The sequence below is a fragment of the Schistocerca serialis genome, chromosome 4 (assembly GCF_023864345.2).
Source record: "Schistocerca serialis cubense isolate TAMUIC-IGC-003099 chromosome 4, iqSchSeri2.2, whole genome shotgun sequence".
NCBI lineage: Eukaryota > Metazoa > Arthropoda > Insecta > Orthoptera > Acrididae > Schistocerca > Schistocerca serialis.
Window position 1 is genome coordinate 415,132,227 of NC_064641.1, and position 15,000 is coordinate 415,147,226.

General features: G+C 51.5%; 2 non-coding genes and 1 pseudogene across 2 annotated transcripts; all 3 read left to right on the plus strand.

Moving 5' to 3' along the window:
- The first annotated feature begins 3,436 nt into the window (after window positions 1–3,436).
- Window positions 3,437–5,345, plus strand: LOC126476783 (small subunit ribosomal RNA). The gene has a single exon (XR_007587228.1). It is a non-coding gene; the product is annotated as a small subunit ribosomal RNA (ribosomal RNA).
- Window positions 5,346–5,696: 351 nt separating this feature from the next.
- LOC126476368 (5.8S ribosomal RNA) lies at window positions 5,697–5,851 on the plus strand. Its single transcript, XR_007586912.1, has one exon. It is a non-coding gene; the product is annotated as a 5.8S ribosomal RNA (ribosomal RNA).
- A 188-nt stretch (window positions 5,852–6,039) lies between these two features.
- Window positions 6,040–9,012, plus strand: LOC126475656 (large subunit ribosomal RNA; annotated as a pseudogene).
- Window positions 9,013–15,000: the final 5,988 nt, after the last annotated feature.

Consider the following 15,000-nt stretch of genomic DNA (forward strand, 5'->3'; position numbering starts at 1 on the left):
GTTGTGCCTTAACCTAACCTACGTTGTGCCTTAACCTAACCTACGTTGTGCCTTAACCTAACCTACGTTGTGCCTTAACCTAACCTAATTTGTGCCTTAACCTAACCTAATTTGTGCCTTAACCTAACCTAATTTGTGCCTTAACCTAACCTAATTTGTGCCTTAACCTAACCTAATTTGTGCCTTAACCTAACCTAATTTGTGCCTTAACCTAACCTAATTTGTGCCTTAACCTAACCTAATTTGTGCCTTAACCTAACCTAATTTGTGCCTTAACCTAACCTACGTTGTGCCTTAACCTAACCTACGTTGTGCCTTAACCTAACCTACGTTGTGCCTTAACCTAACCTACGTTGTGCCTTAACCTAACCTACGTTGTGCCTTAACCTAACCTACGTTGTGCCTTAACCTAACCTACGTTGTGCCTTAACCTAACCTACGTTGTGCCTTAACCTAACCTACGTTGTGCCTTAACCTAACCTACGTTGTGCCTTAACCTAACCTACGTTGTGCCTTAACCTAACCTACGTTGTGCCTTAACCTAACCTACGTTGTGCCTTAACCTAACCTACGTTGTGCCTTAACCTAACCTACGTTGTGCCTTAACCTAACCTACGTTGTGCCTTAACCTAACCTACGTTGTGCCTTAACCTAACCTAATTTGTGCCTTAACCTAACCTAATTTGTGCCTTAACCTAACCTAATTTGTGCCTTAACCTAACCTAATTTGTGCCTTAACCTAACCTAATTTGTGCCTTAACCTAACCTAATTTGTGCCTTAACCTAACCTAATTTGTGCCTTAACCTAACCTAATTTGTGCCTTAACCTAACCTAATTTGTGCCTTAACCTAACCTAATTTGTGCCTTAACCTAACCTACGTTGTGCCTTAACCTAACCTACGTTGTGCCTTAACCTAACCTACGTTGTGCCTTAACCTAACCTACGTTGTGCCTTAACCTAACCTACGTTGTGCCTTAACCTAACCTACGTTGTGCCTTAACCTAACCTAGTTTGTGCCTTAACCTAACCTAGTTTGTGCCTTAACCTAACCTAATTTGTGCCTTAACGTAACCCATGTTGTGCCGTAACGTAACCCATGTTGTGCCGTAACGTAACCCATGTTGTGCCGTAACGTAACCCATGTTGTGCCGTAACGTAACCCATGTTGTGCCGTAACGTAACCCATGTTGTGCCGTAACGTAACCCATGTTGTGCCGTAACGTAACCCATGTTGTGCCGTAACGTAACCCATGTTGTGCCGTAACGTAACCCATGTTGTGCCGTAACGTAACCCATGTTGTGCCGTAACGTAACCCATGTTGTGCCGTAACGTAACCCATGTTGTGCCGTAACGTAACCCATGTTGTGCCGTAACGTAACCTATAATATGCCTTAACCTAACCTATAATATGCCTTAACCTAACCTATAATATGCCTTAACCTAACCTATAATATGCCTTAACCTAACCTATAATATGCCTTAACCTAACCTATAATATGCCTTAACCTAACCTATAATATGCCTTAACCTAACCTATAATATGCCTTAACCTAACCTATAATATGCCTTAACCTAACCTATAATATGCCTTAACCTAACCTAAAGTGCGCCGTAACCAAAACTATATTGCGCCTTAACCTGACGCACGTTGTCGCTGAACCTGCTCTGTAATTGTTATGCAACTCGTTAAATTAGTGTAGTGTTGCCTAACCGCAACCCTCGCAATATAGTTCGCTACTCGCACTGCCCGGTCCCCTGTGTATCGCGTCATGTTAAACACCTTGCAGGTGTTGCTGACTTTCCACATGCTCCTGCTATACACTGTAATGTGGATAGCAGCAGGACGTACATGCCCCCCCCCCTTCCCCCCTGCCTTCGCAAGCTGGTCGGTGAGAAGTTTGAATGTTCAACGCCCTTCGCATGCCGACGTACTCAGCCTACGTTGTGGTACGGCCTGTCACCTGTCCGCCGATGTACGCAAAACCCACAAACTGTACTGCACATTGGTCCGTATGTACTGAATGATACATCGTGGCACATGTGGCCGTATGACGACTGCGCCTAGCAACGGCGGACCATACAGTCCAAATATTGTGCACGCAGCTACGTGTCGTCTCCCTATAAGAGCTGGATTGCAGTGTGGTACGCCATACAGACGTGTGGGAGGAACGGACGCCCTGGATGGCGATCAGCATGAGCAGTCTGTTGATGTAGTGGAGCGTGTATTCGGACGTAGTCGTCTCTTCTCACACACCGTGATAGCATGTTGCACCGTGTTCCACATCTGCGACATGCTGCAGAGGCCGGCTGACAGTCGTTCGCGCAATGGACACCGCATACGTACGGGGTCGACCTTCCACGTGTTCTCTAGGCGTGCACATGTTGTTGCGTCTATGTGGGCAGACGTAGTGTGTTGTGACACCTGACACAGGCATGCAATACTCGTTGCAAATGGCGATGGACGTGTACGTTTGCTGGTGACGTTACGCAAATGAACAACTGGTAACCCGTTGTGGTGCGGTTGTTCTCGCTAGAGGTGAATCAGTGTTGGCGACGATCGGTCGAGCTATTAACCGGTTGTTTCAGGGATACCCACCATGCCCACGAACGTGAAAGGGGATCTGGGTGTGAGGCGATACGCGGCGGTGGCTGGGTGGGACCGTCCCCGGCCGGTGAGGGGGGGCCGCCCGGCGTGCTGGCAGCGCGGTGCGTGGGCGCACGCGCTACAGCCGGCTGGTGGGGGCGGCCAGTGGCAGGCGCGCCGGCCGACGGACGCGGCAGGCGGCGCAGCTGCGCGCCGGCGCCCCCTGCTCGCGGCGCCTTGCGGCCAAAGTAGGTCCTCGCGGGCCCGGTGCGAAGCGCGGTGGCCATCTGCAGTGTGCTGGTCCGATTGAGGACTTTGTGCGCTGAGGATGCGCCGCCGCCCGGCGCTCGGCGCCGCGACGCCGTCTGCTGCTCGGTCGCCCCAGCGGTTCTCGCAGGTGGTTTGTATCGCAGCTGTGCGGACGTGTTGGCGCGTGCGCTGTGCTGGGAGAGTTCGCTTCGGCACCCAAGTGGGGCTTTTGTCCTTCTGTGGCGCCGGCGTTGGAGCTGCCGGTCACCGTAGGTGGCGCGTGTTGTCTCCCGCCGGCAATGCCACGACAGCACGCTCCCGGGCCTCTGTCGGCAGCGGCAAGCTCAGTTGGGAGCACGGGTGGTCGCACCTAAAGCGTCTACTCGCCTAACTCCGGGCGATTGCGCCTCTCTCGAACCCGACCAAGTACTTAGGACGGCGCTGCGCGCCGCCGGGACCTGAGAGGGTTTCGAGGTGTGTTGTGCAGGGGAGCTCAGCCTCCTCCTGTTTGCAGAATAATTGAGCGGACGCTTGCGTGTTCGGGCGGGCCCCCGGGACACACTCCCGGGCGGCCGGCTGCTCAGCTCTAGTTGACGCAGCTCCCTGGTTGATCCTGCCAGTAGTCATATGCTTGTCTCAAAGATTAAGCCATGCATGTCTCAGTACAAGCCGCATTAAGGTGAAACCGCGAATGGCTCATTAAATCAGTTATGGTTCCTTAGATCGTACCCACGTTACTTGGATAACTGTGGTAATTCTAGAGCTAATACATGCAAACAGAGTCCCGACCAGAGATGGAAGGGACGCTTTTATTAGATCAAAACCAATCGGTCGGCTCGTCCGGTCCGTTTGCCTTGGTGACTCTGAATAACTTTGGGCTGATCGCACGGTCCTCGTACCGGCGACGCATCTTTCAAATGTCTGCCTTATCAACTGTCGATGGTAGGTTCTGCGCCTACCATGGTTGTAACGGGTAACGGGGAATCAGGGTTCGATTCCGGAGAGGGAGCCTGAGAAACGGCTACCACATCCAAGGAAGGCAGCAGGCGCGCAAATTACCCACTCCCGGCACGGGGAGGTAGTGACGAAAAATAACGATACGGGACTCATCCGAGGCCCCGTAATCGGAATGAGTACACTTTAAATCCTTTAACGAGTATCTATTGGAGGGCAAGTCTGGTGCCAGCAGCCGCGGTAATTCCAGCTCCAATAGCGTATATTAAAGTTGTTGCGGTTAAAAAGCTCGTAGTTGGATTTGTGTCCCACGCTGTTGGTTCACCGCCCGTCGGTGTTTAACTGGCATGTATCGTGGGACGTCCTGCCGGTGGGGCGAGCCGAAGGCGTGCGACCGCCTCGTGCGTGCTCGTGCGTCCCGAGGCGGACCCCGTTGAAATCCTACCAGGGTGCTCTTTATTGAGTGTCTCGGTGGGCCGGCACGTTTACTTTGAACAAATTAGAGTGCTTAAAGCAGGCAAGCCCGCCTGAATACTGTGTGCATGGAATAATGGAATAGGACCTCGGTTCTATTTTGTTGGTTTTCGGAACCCGAGGTAATGATTAATAGGGACAGGCGGGGGCATTCGTATTGCGACGTTAGAGGTGAAATTCTTGGATCGTCGCAAGACGAACAGAAGCGAAAGCATTTGCCAAGTATGTTTTCATTAATCAAGAACGAAAGTTAGAGGTTCGAAGGCGATCAGATACCGCCCTAGTTCTAACCATAAACGATGCCAGCCAGCGATCCGCCGCAGTTCCTCCGATGACTCGGCGGGCAGCCTCCGGGAAACCAAAGCTTTTGGGTTCCGGGGGAAGTATGGTTGCAAAGCTGAAACTTAAAGGAATTGACGGAAGGGCACCACCAGGAGTGGAGCCTGCGGCTTAATTTGACTCAACACGGGAAACCTCACCAGGCCCGGACACCGGAAGGATTGACAGATTGATAGCTCTTTCTTGATTCGGTGGGTGGTGGTGCATGGCCGTTCTTAGTTGGTGGAGCGATTTGTCTGGTTAATTCCGATAACGAACGAGACTCTAGCCTGCTAACTAGTCGCGTGACATCCTTCGTGCTGTCAGCGATTACTTTTCTTCTTAGAGGGACAGGCGGCTTCTAGCCGCACGAGATTGAGCAATAACAGGTCTGTGATGCCCTTAGATGTTCTGGGCCGCACGCGCGCTACACTGAAGGAATCAGCGTGTCTTCCTAGGCCGAAAGGTCGGGGTAACCCGCTGAACCTCCTTCGTGCTAGGGATTGGGGCTTGCAATTGTTCCCCATGAACGAGGAATTCCCAGTAAGCGCGAGTCATAAGCTCGCGTTGATTACGTCCCTGCCCTTTGTACACACCGCCCGTCGCTACTACCGATTGAATGATTTAGTGAGGTCTTCGGACTGGTACACGGCATTGACTCTGTCGTTGCCGATGCTACCGGAAAGATGACCAAACTTGATCATTTAGAGGAAGTAAAAGTCGTAACAAGGTTTCCGTAGGTGAACCTGCGGAAGGATCATTACCGACTAGACTGCATGTCTTTCGATGTGCGTGTCGTGTCGCGCAACACGCTACCTGTACGGCTCGCAGTAGCCGTGCGCCGCGTGCGGAACCACGCGTTCGTCTCAAAACTAACGGCAATGTTGTGTGGTACGAGCGCTGAAGCGCTGGAGCGGCTGGCCTGCGGCACCTGGCGCCTGGCGCCGGTTTTGAATGACTTTCGCCCGAGTGCCTGTCCGCTCCGGTGTGGAGCCGTACGACGCCCATCGGCCGTGAGGCCGTTGGACACTGAACGCTGGAACAGGGGCCGCCACACGCCTCAGTCCCGCCTATGCAACTGTCTTGAAAGAGATAGTGGAAACTATGAAAAGATCACCCAGGACGGTGGATCACTCGGCTCGTGGGTCGATGAAGAACGCAGCAAATTGCGCGTCGACATGTGAACTGCAGGACACATGAACATCGACGTTTCGAACGCACATTGCGGTCCATGGATTCCGTTCCCGGGCCACGTCTGGCTGAGGGTCGGCTACGTATACTGAAGCGCGCGGCGTTTGCCCCGCTTCGCAGACCTGGGAGTGTCGTGGCCGCCTGTGGGGCCGGCCGCGTCTCCTTAAACGTGCGATGCGCGCCCGTCGCCTGGCGGTTCGCATACCGGTACTTACTCGGTAGCGTGCACAGCCGGCTGGCGGTGTGGCGTGCGACACCTCGTACAACGACCTCAGAGCAGGCGAGACTACCCGCTGAATTTAAGCATATTACTAAGCGGAGGAAAAGAAACTAACAAGGATTCCCCCAGTAGCGGCGAGCGAACAGGGAAGAGTCCAGCACCGAACCCCGCAGGCTGCCGCCTGTCGTGGCATGTGGTGTTTGGGAGGGTCCACTACCCCGACGCCTCGCGCCGAGCCCAAGTCCAACTTGAATGAGGCCACGGCCCGTAGAGGGTGCCAGGCCCGTAGCGGCCGGTGCGAGCGTCGGCGGGACCTCTCCTTCGAGTCGGGTTGCTTGAGAGTGCAGCTCCAAGTGGGTGGTAAACTCCATCTGAGACTAAATATGACACGAGACCGATAGCGAACAAGTACCGTGAGGGAAAGTTGAAAAGAACTTTGAAGAGAGAGTTCAAAAGTACGTGAAACCGTTCTGGGGTAAACGTGAGAAGTCCGAAAGGTCGAACGGGTGAGATTCACGCCCATCCGGCCACTGGCCTCCGCCCTCGGCAGATGGGGCCGGCCGCCCGCGCGGAGCAATCCGCGGCGGGGTCGTGTCCGGTTGCCTTTCCACTCGCCGCGGGGCGGGGCCGTTCCGGTGTGCGGTGGGCCGCACTTCTCCCCTAGTAGGACGTCGCGACCCGCTGGGTGCCGGCCTACGGCCCGGGTGCGCAGCCTGTCCTTCTGCGGGCCTCGGTTCGCGTCTGTTGGGCAGAGCCCCGGTGTCCTGGCTGGCTGCCTGGCGGTATATCTGGAGGAGTCGATTCGCCCCTTTGGGCGCTCGGGCTCCCGGCAAGCGCGCGCGGTTCTTCCCGGATGACGGACCTACCTGGCCCGGCCCCGGACCCGCGCCGCTGTTGGCTCGGGATGCTCTCGGGCGGAATAATCGCTCCCGTCAGCGGCGCTTCAGCTTTGGACAATTTCACGACCCGTCTTGAAACACGGACCAAGGTGTCTAACATGTGCGCGAGTCATTGGGCTGTACGAAACCTAAAGGCGTAATGAAAGTGAAGGTCTCGCCTTGCGCGGGCCGAGGGAGGATGGGGCTTCCCCGCCCTTCACGGGGCGGCGGCCTCCGCACTCCCGGGGCGTCTCGTCCTCATTGCGAGGTGAGGCGCACCTAGAGCGTACACGTTGGGACCCGAAAGATGGTGAACTATGCCTGGCCAGGACGAAGTCAGGGGAAACCCTGATGGAGGTCCGTAGCGATTCTGACGTGCAAATCGATCGTCGGAGCTGGGTATAGGGGCGAAAGACTAATCGAACCATCTAGTAGCTGGTTCCCTCCGAAGTTTCCCTCAGGATAGCTGGTGCTCGTACGAGTCTCATCCGGTAAAGCGAATGATTAGAGGCCTTGGGGCCGAAACGACCTCAACCTATTCTCAAACTTTAAATGGGTGAGATCTCCGGCTTGCTTGATATGCTGAAGCCGCGAGCAAACGACTCGGATCGGAGTGCCAAGTGGGCCACTTTTGGTAAGCAGAACTGGCGCTGTGGGATGAACCAAACGCCGAGTTAAGGCGCCCGAATCGACGCTCATGGGAAACCATGAAAGGCGTTGGTTGCTTAAGACAGCAGGACGGTGGCCATGGAAGTCGGAATCCGCTAAGGAGTGTGTAACAACTCACCTGCCGAAGCAACTAGCCCTGAAAATGGATGGCGCTGAAGCGTCGTGCCTATACTCGGCCGTCAGTCTGGCAGTCATGGCCGGTCCTTGCGGCCGGCCGCGAAGCCCTGACGAGTAGGAGGGTCGCGGCGGTGGGCGCAGAAGGGTCTGGGCGTGAGCCTGCCTGGAGCCGCCGTCGGTGCAGATCTTGGTGGTAGTAGCAAATACTCCAGCGAGGCCCTGGAGGGCTGACGCGGAGAAGGGTTTCGTGTGAACAGCCGTTGCACACGAGTCAGTCGATCCTAAGCCCTAGGAGAAATCCGATGTTGATGGGGGCCGTCATAGCATGATGCACTTTGTGCTGGCCCCCGTTGGGCGAAAGGGAATCCGGTTCCTATTCCGGAACCCGGCAGCGGAACCGATACAAGTCGGGCCCCTCTTTTAGAGATGCTCGTCGGGGTAACCCAAAAGGACCCGGAGACGCCGTCGGGAGATCGGGGAAGAGTTTTCTTTTCTGCATGAGCGTTCGAGTTCCCTGGAATCCTCTAGCAGGGAGATAGGGTTTGGAACGCGAAGAGCACCGCAGTTGCGGCGGTGTCCCGATCTTCCCCTCGGACCTTGAAAATCCGGGAGAGGGCCACGTGGAGGTGTCGCGCCGGTTCGTACCCATATCCGCAGCAGGTCTCCAAGGTGAAGAGCCTCTAGTCGATAGAATAATGTAGGTAAGGGAAGTCGGCAAATTGGATCCGTAACTTCGGGATAAGGATTGGCTCTGAGGATCGGGGCGTGTCGGGCTTGGTCGGGAAGTGGGTCAGCGCTAACGTGCCGGGCCTGGGCGAGGTGAGTGCCGTAGGGGTGCCGGTAAGTGCGGGCGTTTAGCGCGGGCGTGGTCTGCTCTCGCCGTTGGTCGGCCTCGTGCTGGCCGGCGGTGCAGGATGCGCGCGCCTGCGCGGCGTTCGCGCCCCGGTGCTTCAACCTGCGTGCAGGATCCGAGCTCGGTCCCGTGCCTTGGCCTCCCACGGATCTTCCTTGCTGCGAGGCCGCGTCCGCCTTAGCGTGCTCCTCCGGGGGCGCGCGGGTGCGCGGATTCTCTTCGGCCGCCATTCAACGATCAACTCAGAACTGGCACGGACTGGGGGAATCCGACTGTCTAATTAAAACAAAGCATTGCGATGGCCCTAGCGGGTGTTGACGCAATGTGATTTCTGCCCAGTGCTCTGAATGTCAACGTGAAGAAATTCAAGCAAGCGCGGGTAAACGGCGGGAGTAACTATGACTCTCTTAAGGTAGCCAAATGCCTCGTCATCTAATTAGTGACGCGCATGAATGGATTAACGAGATTCCCGCTGTCCCTATCGTCGCGCGCGGTCGAGCGTCGCGTGCGCTCCCGTTCCTTCGGCATTTTGGGTGGGTAAATCGAGTGCGATTATTGTGAATTTTGGCACAGAGTTTCGTGTTGTGACATTACAACCTGTGTAGGAAAATCTTTGCCCTCGGTCGAACCGTTTTTGTGTTATGGTGACGTATTCGAAATTGGAAATTTAGCGTTGTGTCGTCTTAGTTACGGAAGTTGTGGTGTATGTGAAGTGCTTCACCGACGCAGACTACACCGTGGGACGTGCTGGCGCATCTCCTGGGTCCTCGAAAAGGTATTTGAGTCCAATTTTTCGAAAAAAAAACCGATGTTTTCGTAAAGCCATGACTTACCACAAACTCGTGAATTCTTGCCACTTCAGTGGTACTGGACAGGTGCAGTAAATATATTTCATCTGTAAATGTGCAGTAAAGTGACCCACTGTGCCTGGAAAGTGCTGTTTTGGTGGTCGTGTGTTGCCCTTTGTCTCGCGCGCATCTCCGCGTGCACCACGTGCTTTTAGAAATCCGTTTCCATCCGCGTAGCTTCAGTCGTTATCTAGCTTTCAAGTACACGGCTGTGTTCTCCAGGTCTTCCTCCAGCGGACAGTGTGTAAACAAGTGGGTTTTCCATTGATAGTTTAAAAGATACAGGCAATCAAACCGAAGAACGCGTGGTAACCACGTGGCGACCGGAAGTTGCCGATAATCATCCAAAGAGGGGGTGTTCGGAAAAGTTCAACACCACCGATTGATAGACGTTCTTGTACTCTATCTGACGACATAGAGAAATTGTGGCGTACCTTTTAGAATAGAGCTATTAAATTGATTTTTCCTATGGGCGCGCACACGCGTCGTCTTTCTTCCGCGCCTATGCAGTAATCCGTTTGCATCCGCCTGACGGTAGCTGATAGCTGTTTTGAACGCTTGCACTGCTGTTCCCCATGTGTTTCTCTATCCAAATATGAACAGAGAAGTGTACATTCTTTTGTGTGTTTAGGAGCTATAGGCACTGTAAGTGACGACATCGGAGCGGCCACGTGTCGGACCGCGCGCACACTGCGTTTTTTGTAGTAATCCGCTTGCATCCACGTGACGGCTTTCGGTAGCAGGATTGTACGCATGTGATAGTGTTCTCCATGTATCGTGCTATCCAGTGATGTAGAGGGAAGCACGTTTTTCCTTGTGAGTTCAATAGTACTGCCATTGCAAGCAAAGATACCGAAACGACCGAATGGTGACGGGAACTGCAGATTTCTGCGGCCAAATCCTGCCTGTAGGAAACTATCAAACACGTGTTCCCGTACGCCTTTTCATCCTCTATCGGTTGACGTAGAGAAATAGTGGTCCTTCTGTCATAATATAGCAGTGGAGCAGTATTTCCTTACGGCCTGCGCACACGCGCGGGCGACCTGTAGTGCGCGGCACGCTGCGCGAAGAAATCTGTTAGCAGTGGCTTAGCGACGGTCTCTAGGGGAAACTCAAGACAAGGCGAGTGCTATATGGTTCATCTCCTGGCAGATGGAGTGTAAAATGCCTTGTTCTCCGACCATAGTATAGCAGCTATTGTCATTCTTCTTTCGTAATCGGAAGTCACATCGCCGAAACTCGAAAGCTGTAGTTAGTGAAGTGCTCTCTGTTCCTCCACGTTTCTCATTTCTTCAATGAGTAGGGCTCTTATTGCAGAACTGACCCTCTCGCTCGGCAGTCACCAATGATACCAGCCTTTCTGTTGACGTGTTATAGTCTGCCCTCACATTTCCTGCAGGTGGTATAATTATAGCCTGTCCCTACATCCTCTGCTGTCTGTTAGGGTAAAACACTATCAACATGAGAAAGATCGCGTGCAACATGTGTCTGTAATTATGAAACTGTGTAACTATGTGTTAGGTTAGGATAGTAAACTTAAAAGAAAAATCGAGTGCAGTGACAGCTCTCATGCAAGAACATCGATGGAAGGAAATCGATCAGGCTGAGCAGGTGTTTAATATTGTGTAAATGTGTGTTAGGTTAGGAAATGGAACTGAAAAGATAAATCGTGTGCTGTGACAGCACCTTCGTTGTTATCATTTTGTCTGTAGTTTGTATTTCTCCCTCTCCCAATATGTGTGTCTTATTGTTTAGTCCATGCTAGGTTAGGAAATACTTTCAGAGAAGTTAAGTCGTATGTACTGTGTAGCTGTCAGCTCTGCATGAACGTCGACGATAGGAAATAGACTCCTTGGTGTTTAGCATCGTAGGTTACATAGGGCCCTTATACTTCTCATGTTATTATTAGGTTAGTAACTCTACTTTCTTTTTTTTTTTTTTTTTATTTTAGGTTATAGAACTCTAGTTACATAATAAATATCATGTAAATGTGTGAAGGTGGAAGAGGATAGTGGCTGGCACCTAGAGCAAACTTGCCATAGAAGTTTTCTGTTCCCTGAAGTGTTCTCATCACAGGTGGAAGTCTAAGCCCTAAGGAAGAGAAGAGCTCTGAAAAGCCGCCCCAAAATGGGGCCCAGTAAAGAAAATGTAGATATAGGAAAGGAAGTGGGCCGAAATTCCATGAATCCAAGTGACAAGGAAGGAGCTAAGACATGTACTGACCTACAAGCAATGACAAACATAAGAGAAGAGATGGAGGCGTTTCTGTATAACGAGAACAACAAGATAAACAATGCCCAGAAGAAATTCATACTAGGGAAACTGTCAGTATACGAGCAGATACTGAAGAAATATGAAATGGATATTCTAGAGCTCACAACAGAGCTGAGATGTGTCAAGGCTACTCTAAATACATCTCCTGTAAAAGTCGAGAGCTATGCCAGCAAGGCAGCGGCACAACCATCCATACCAAAAAACGATCCCAGGAAGACCCAGCAACCAAAAGTTCTCATGATCAAACCAGCAGAGGGAGCTCAGAAAACGGACAAAGAACTTCAAGAAACAGTAAGGACGCTAATCGCCACTTCACTAAAAGATGTAAGGATCTCAAAATGTAAGGCAGTAAAAGACAAAGGCATTGTTCTTGAGGTCCCAAACGATCAGGATGCAGAAAAAATAAGGAAGTGTGGAGACATAGCTCAGTCCGGAATTGCTATATCAGATCCAAAGAAAAGAAATCCAAAAGTAATCATTTTCGACGTCCCAAGACAGACAACAGAAGAGGAGCTGAAAACTGAGCTGTTTGAAAGAAACCTCTCCAGGCTCAACACGTCTCAGGAAGAAGTTATGGATGGCATCAAGGTGCTGTTCAAGACTGGCCCAAAGGAACGGGAAGATGTAAACTTGGTTTTGGAGACAACACCAGAGATCTGGAATAAGCTAACACAGCAGGGCCGTGTCTACATAAATTGTACCTCACACAAAGTGAGAAACTACAACAACATAAACAGGTGTTTTAAATGCCAGGGACATGGACACACAGCTGCAAAGTGCACGAGTGCAGAAAACACCTGTGGTCACTGCGCAGCATCTGGACACACCTACAAGGACTGCCCAACGAAAGATCAGCAAGCACACTGTGCAAACTGCAAGCGTGCTAAGAAGCCACACAACCATGCCGTAACAGAGAAATCCTGCCCAGAATATAACAGAGTCAAGGCCATAATAACCTACAGAACTGATTATGGCCAGTAGGGACGATTCAGTTCTGCGAACTGGAAGAAGACAAGGGACTGGCACACAGAACAATGTCATAAGGATTCTCCAAATAAATGGGCAAAGGGCAAAAGTAGTCCCTGATCAACTGGCACAGAGGGTAAATGAGGAGAATGTGGATGTGCTGTTGATACAGGAACCCTACTGTATAAACAAAAAAGTAGTAGGCTATCCCCCAAATTACCAGCTCATGTATAGCGCCAAAGATGGAGCGACAAAGGCAGCTATAGCAGCTAGGTCGCAGACACTAACAGCAATGCAGCTCACAAATTTCTGCAACAAGCACATGGCTGTTGCTAGTGTAAGTGGGAATTTTGGCGAGATTTACGTAGTTAGCCTCTACTGCCAATATGGTTCACCTATAGATCAGTTCCTCCAAGAACTGGAGGTCATCCTGGACAAACTGAGTGGGAAAGCAATAGTCATAGGAGCTGATACAAATGCCAACTCACCAGTCTGGCACAGCCAAACAACAGACGAGGCAGGCAGAAAGTTGGAGGACTTTATCTCTCAACATGGTCTTCTGGTCATAAATGAGAGATCGCAGCTAACTACTTTCAGTGGGCCCAATGGGGAGAGTAATATCGATGTTACTATATGTACACCCTTAGCTGCCAGAATGCTGTGTAGGTGGATGGTCCATGAGGAATGGACATCAAGTGACCACAGGGCGATCACTTATGAGGCCAGAGTACCCCAAAGAATGAGGGCAAAAGAAGAACTCCCAAATTACAATACAAGCTGTGCAAAGTGGTCCATTTTTGATAGACAGCTCATTAGTGCCACAGAGAACTGGCTACAAAATCCACAGGAGGGAGTCAACGAAAAGGTAAACAGACTGCAGGTGGCAGTCTATGAGAGCTGTAAAAAATCAATGAGAAGGAAGAGACAGGTGCAAAATCCAGTACCATGGTGGAACACAAAACTAGCAAACCTGCGGCGGGATACCATGTCTGCACGGCGATTACTACAACATACACGCAAAAGCGGAAACGAAACTGCTCTGGTAGCTGCAAAGAGCAACTACAACAAAATTAAAAACAGGTTCAACAAGGAAATAGCCAAGGCGAAAGAAGAGACATGGCAGAAGTGGGTCTCTGACTGTGACAAAAACGATCCATGGGCCATAACGAGAAGGGTACTCCAGCCTAAATACGGCACAGAGAATGTAATTAGCAACATTAAAACTGGGAACCAGACTCTTACCATGACATGGGAAGAGACTATAAAATCACTGCTCCAAACCCTCTTACCTGACGACGATGCGGATCAGGATACTGAAGATCAGCTAGTTGTGAAACTCGAAAACGAGAGTTACAACAATGTGGAGCTGGATCCAGACTTTACAACTGAGGAAATAGGCGCTGCTATTAAGGCCTGCAAACCAGGAAGAGCAACAGGTCCTGATGGCATTGATGATGCAGTGATCAAAAGAGTATGGCATACCAGCCCTCACCTCCTTTCAGAGATATACAACACCTGTCTACGGGAAAGGAGAGTCCCAGAAACATGGAAGAAAGGAAGAGTGTGCATACTTCTCAAATCGGAGGACAAACCAAGGGATGAGCCAAAATCATACCGCCCAATATGCCTTCTCCCCATCCTAGGGAAAGTCCTAGAACGGCTTATTGTAAATCGTCTTGAGAAACGATATGAGGAATCGGACCTGAAGGCCCCAAATCAGTTTGGCTTCAGGAAAGGTGCATCAACAGAGATGGCCATTAGGCAAGTACTAAGCCACGTACAATGTGAGGAGAGGTACGTTGTTGTAGTGTTTGTAGATATAGCAGGCGCCTTTGATAACCTATGGTGGCCCAGCGTTATGAGGCGACTAAGACAAATCCAATGCCCACGAAACCTGTACGACCTGATGGGAGATTATTTTAGGAACCGAAAGGTGATGGTGAGCAGCAAGGCTGGTGTCGTGGAGAAATGGGTCACAAAGGGTTGTCCACAAGGCTCCATTTGTGGCCCATTCCTCTGGAACCTCGTCTTTGACGAGATGGTTGTCGAGAGGGAGGGCGAGCAGTGGGCAAAGGTGGCCTACGCAGACGACCTGGCAATCATAATTAAGGGGCAAAGTAGGAAGCAAATAGAGGAACGAGCAAAAACAGCATTAGGCGAAGTCAGCAGGTGGACGAGACAGAACAAGCTTGCAATATCCCATCACAAAACAGTCGCCATGACCATCAGGGGCACTTTCGACAGGCACAGACCGCCTACCATACCATTTGAGGGCAAGAATATAAAGTTTGTCCAAGAGTTCACTTATCTGGGAATAACCCTTGACGAAAGACTGTGGTTCACACCTCATGTGAGGAACATTCAGAAGAAGCTGGGTGAAGTCTCAGGTACACTCCTGAGGG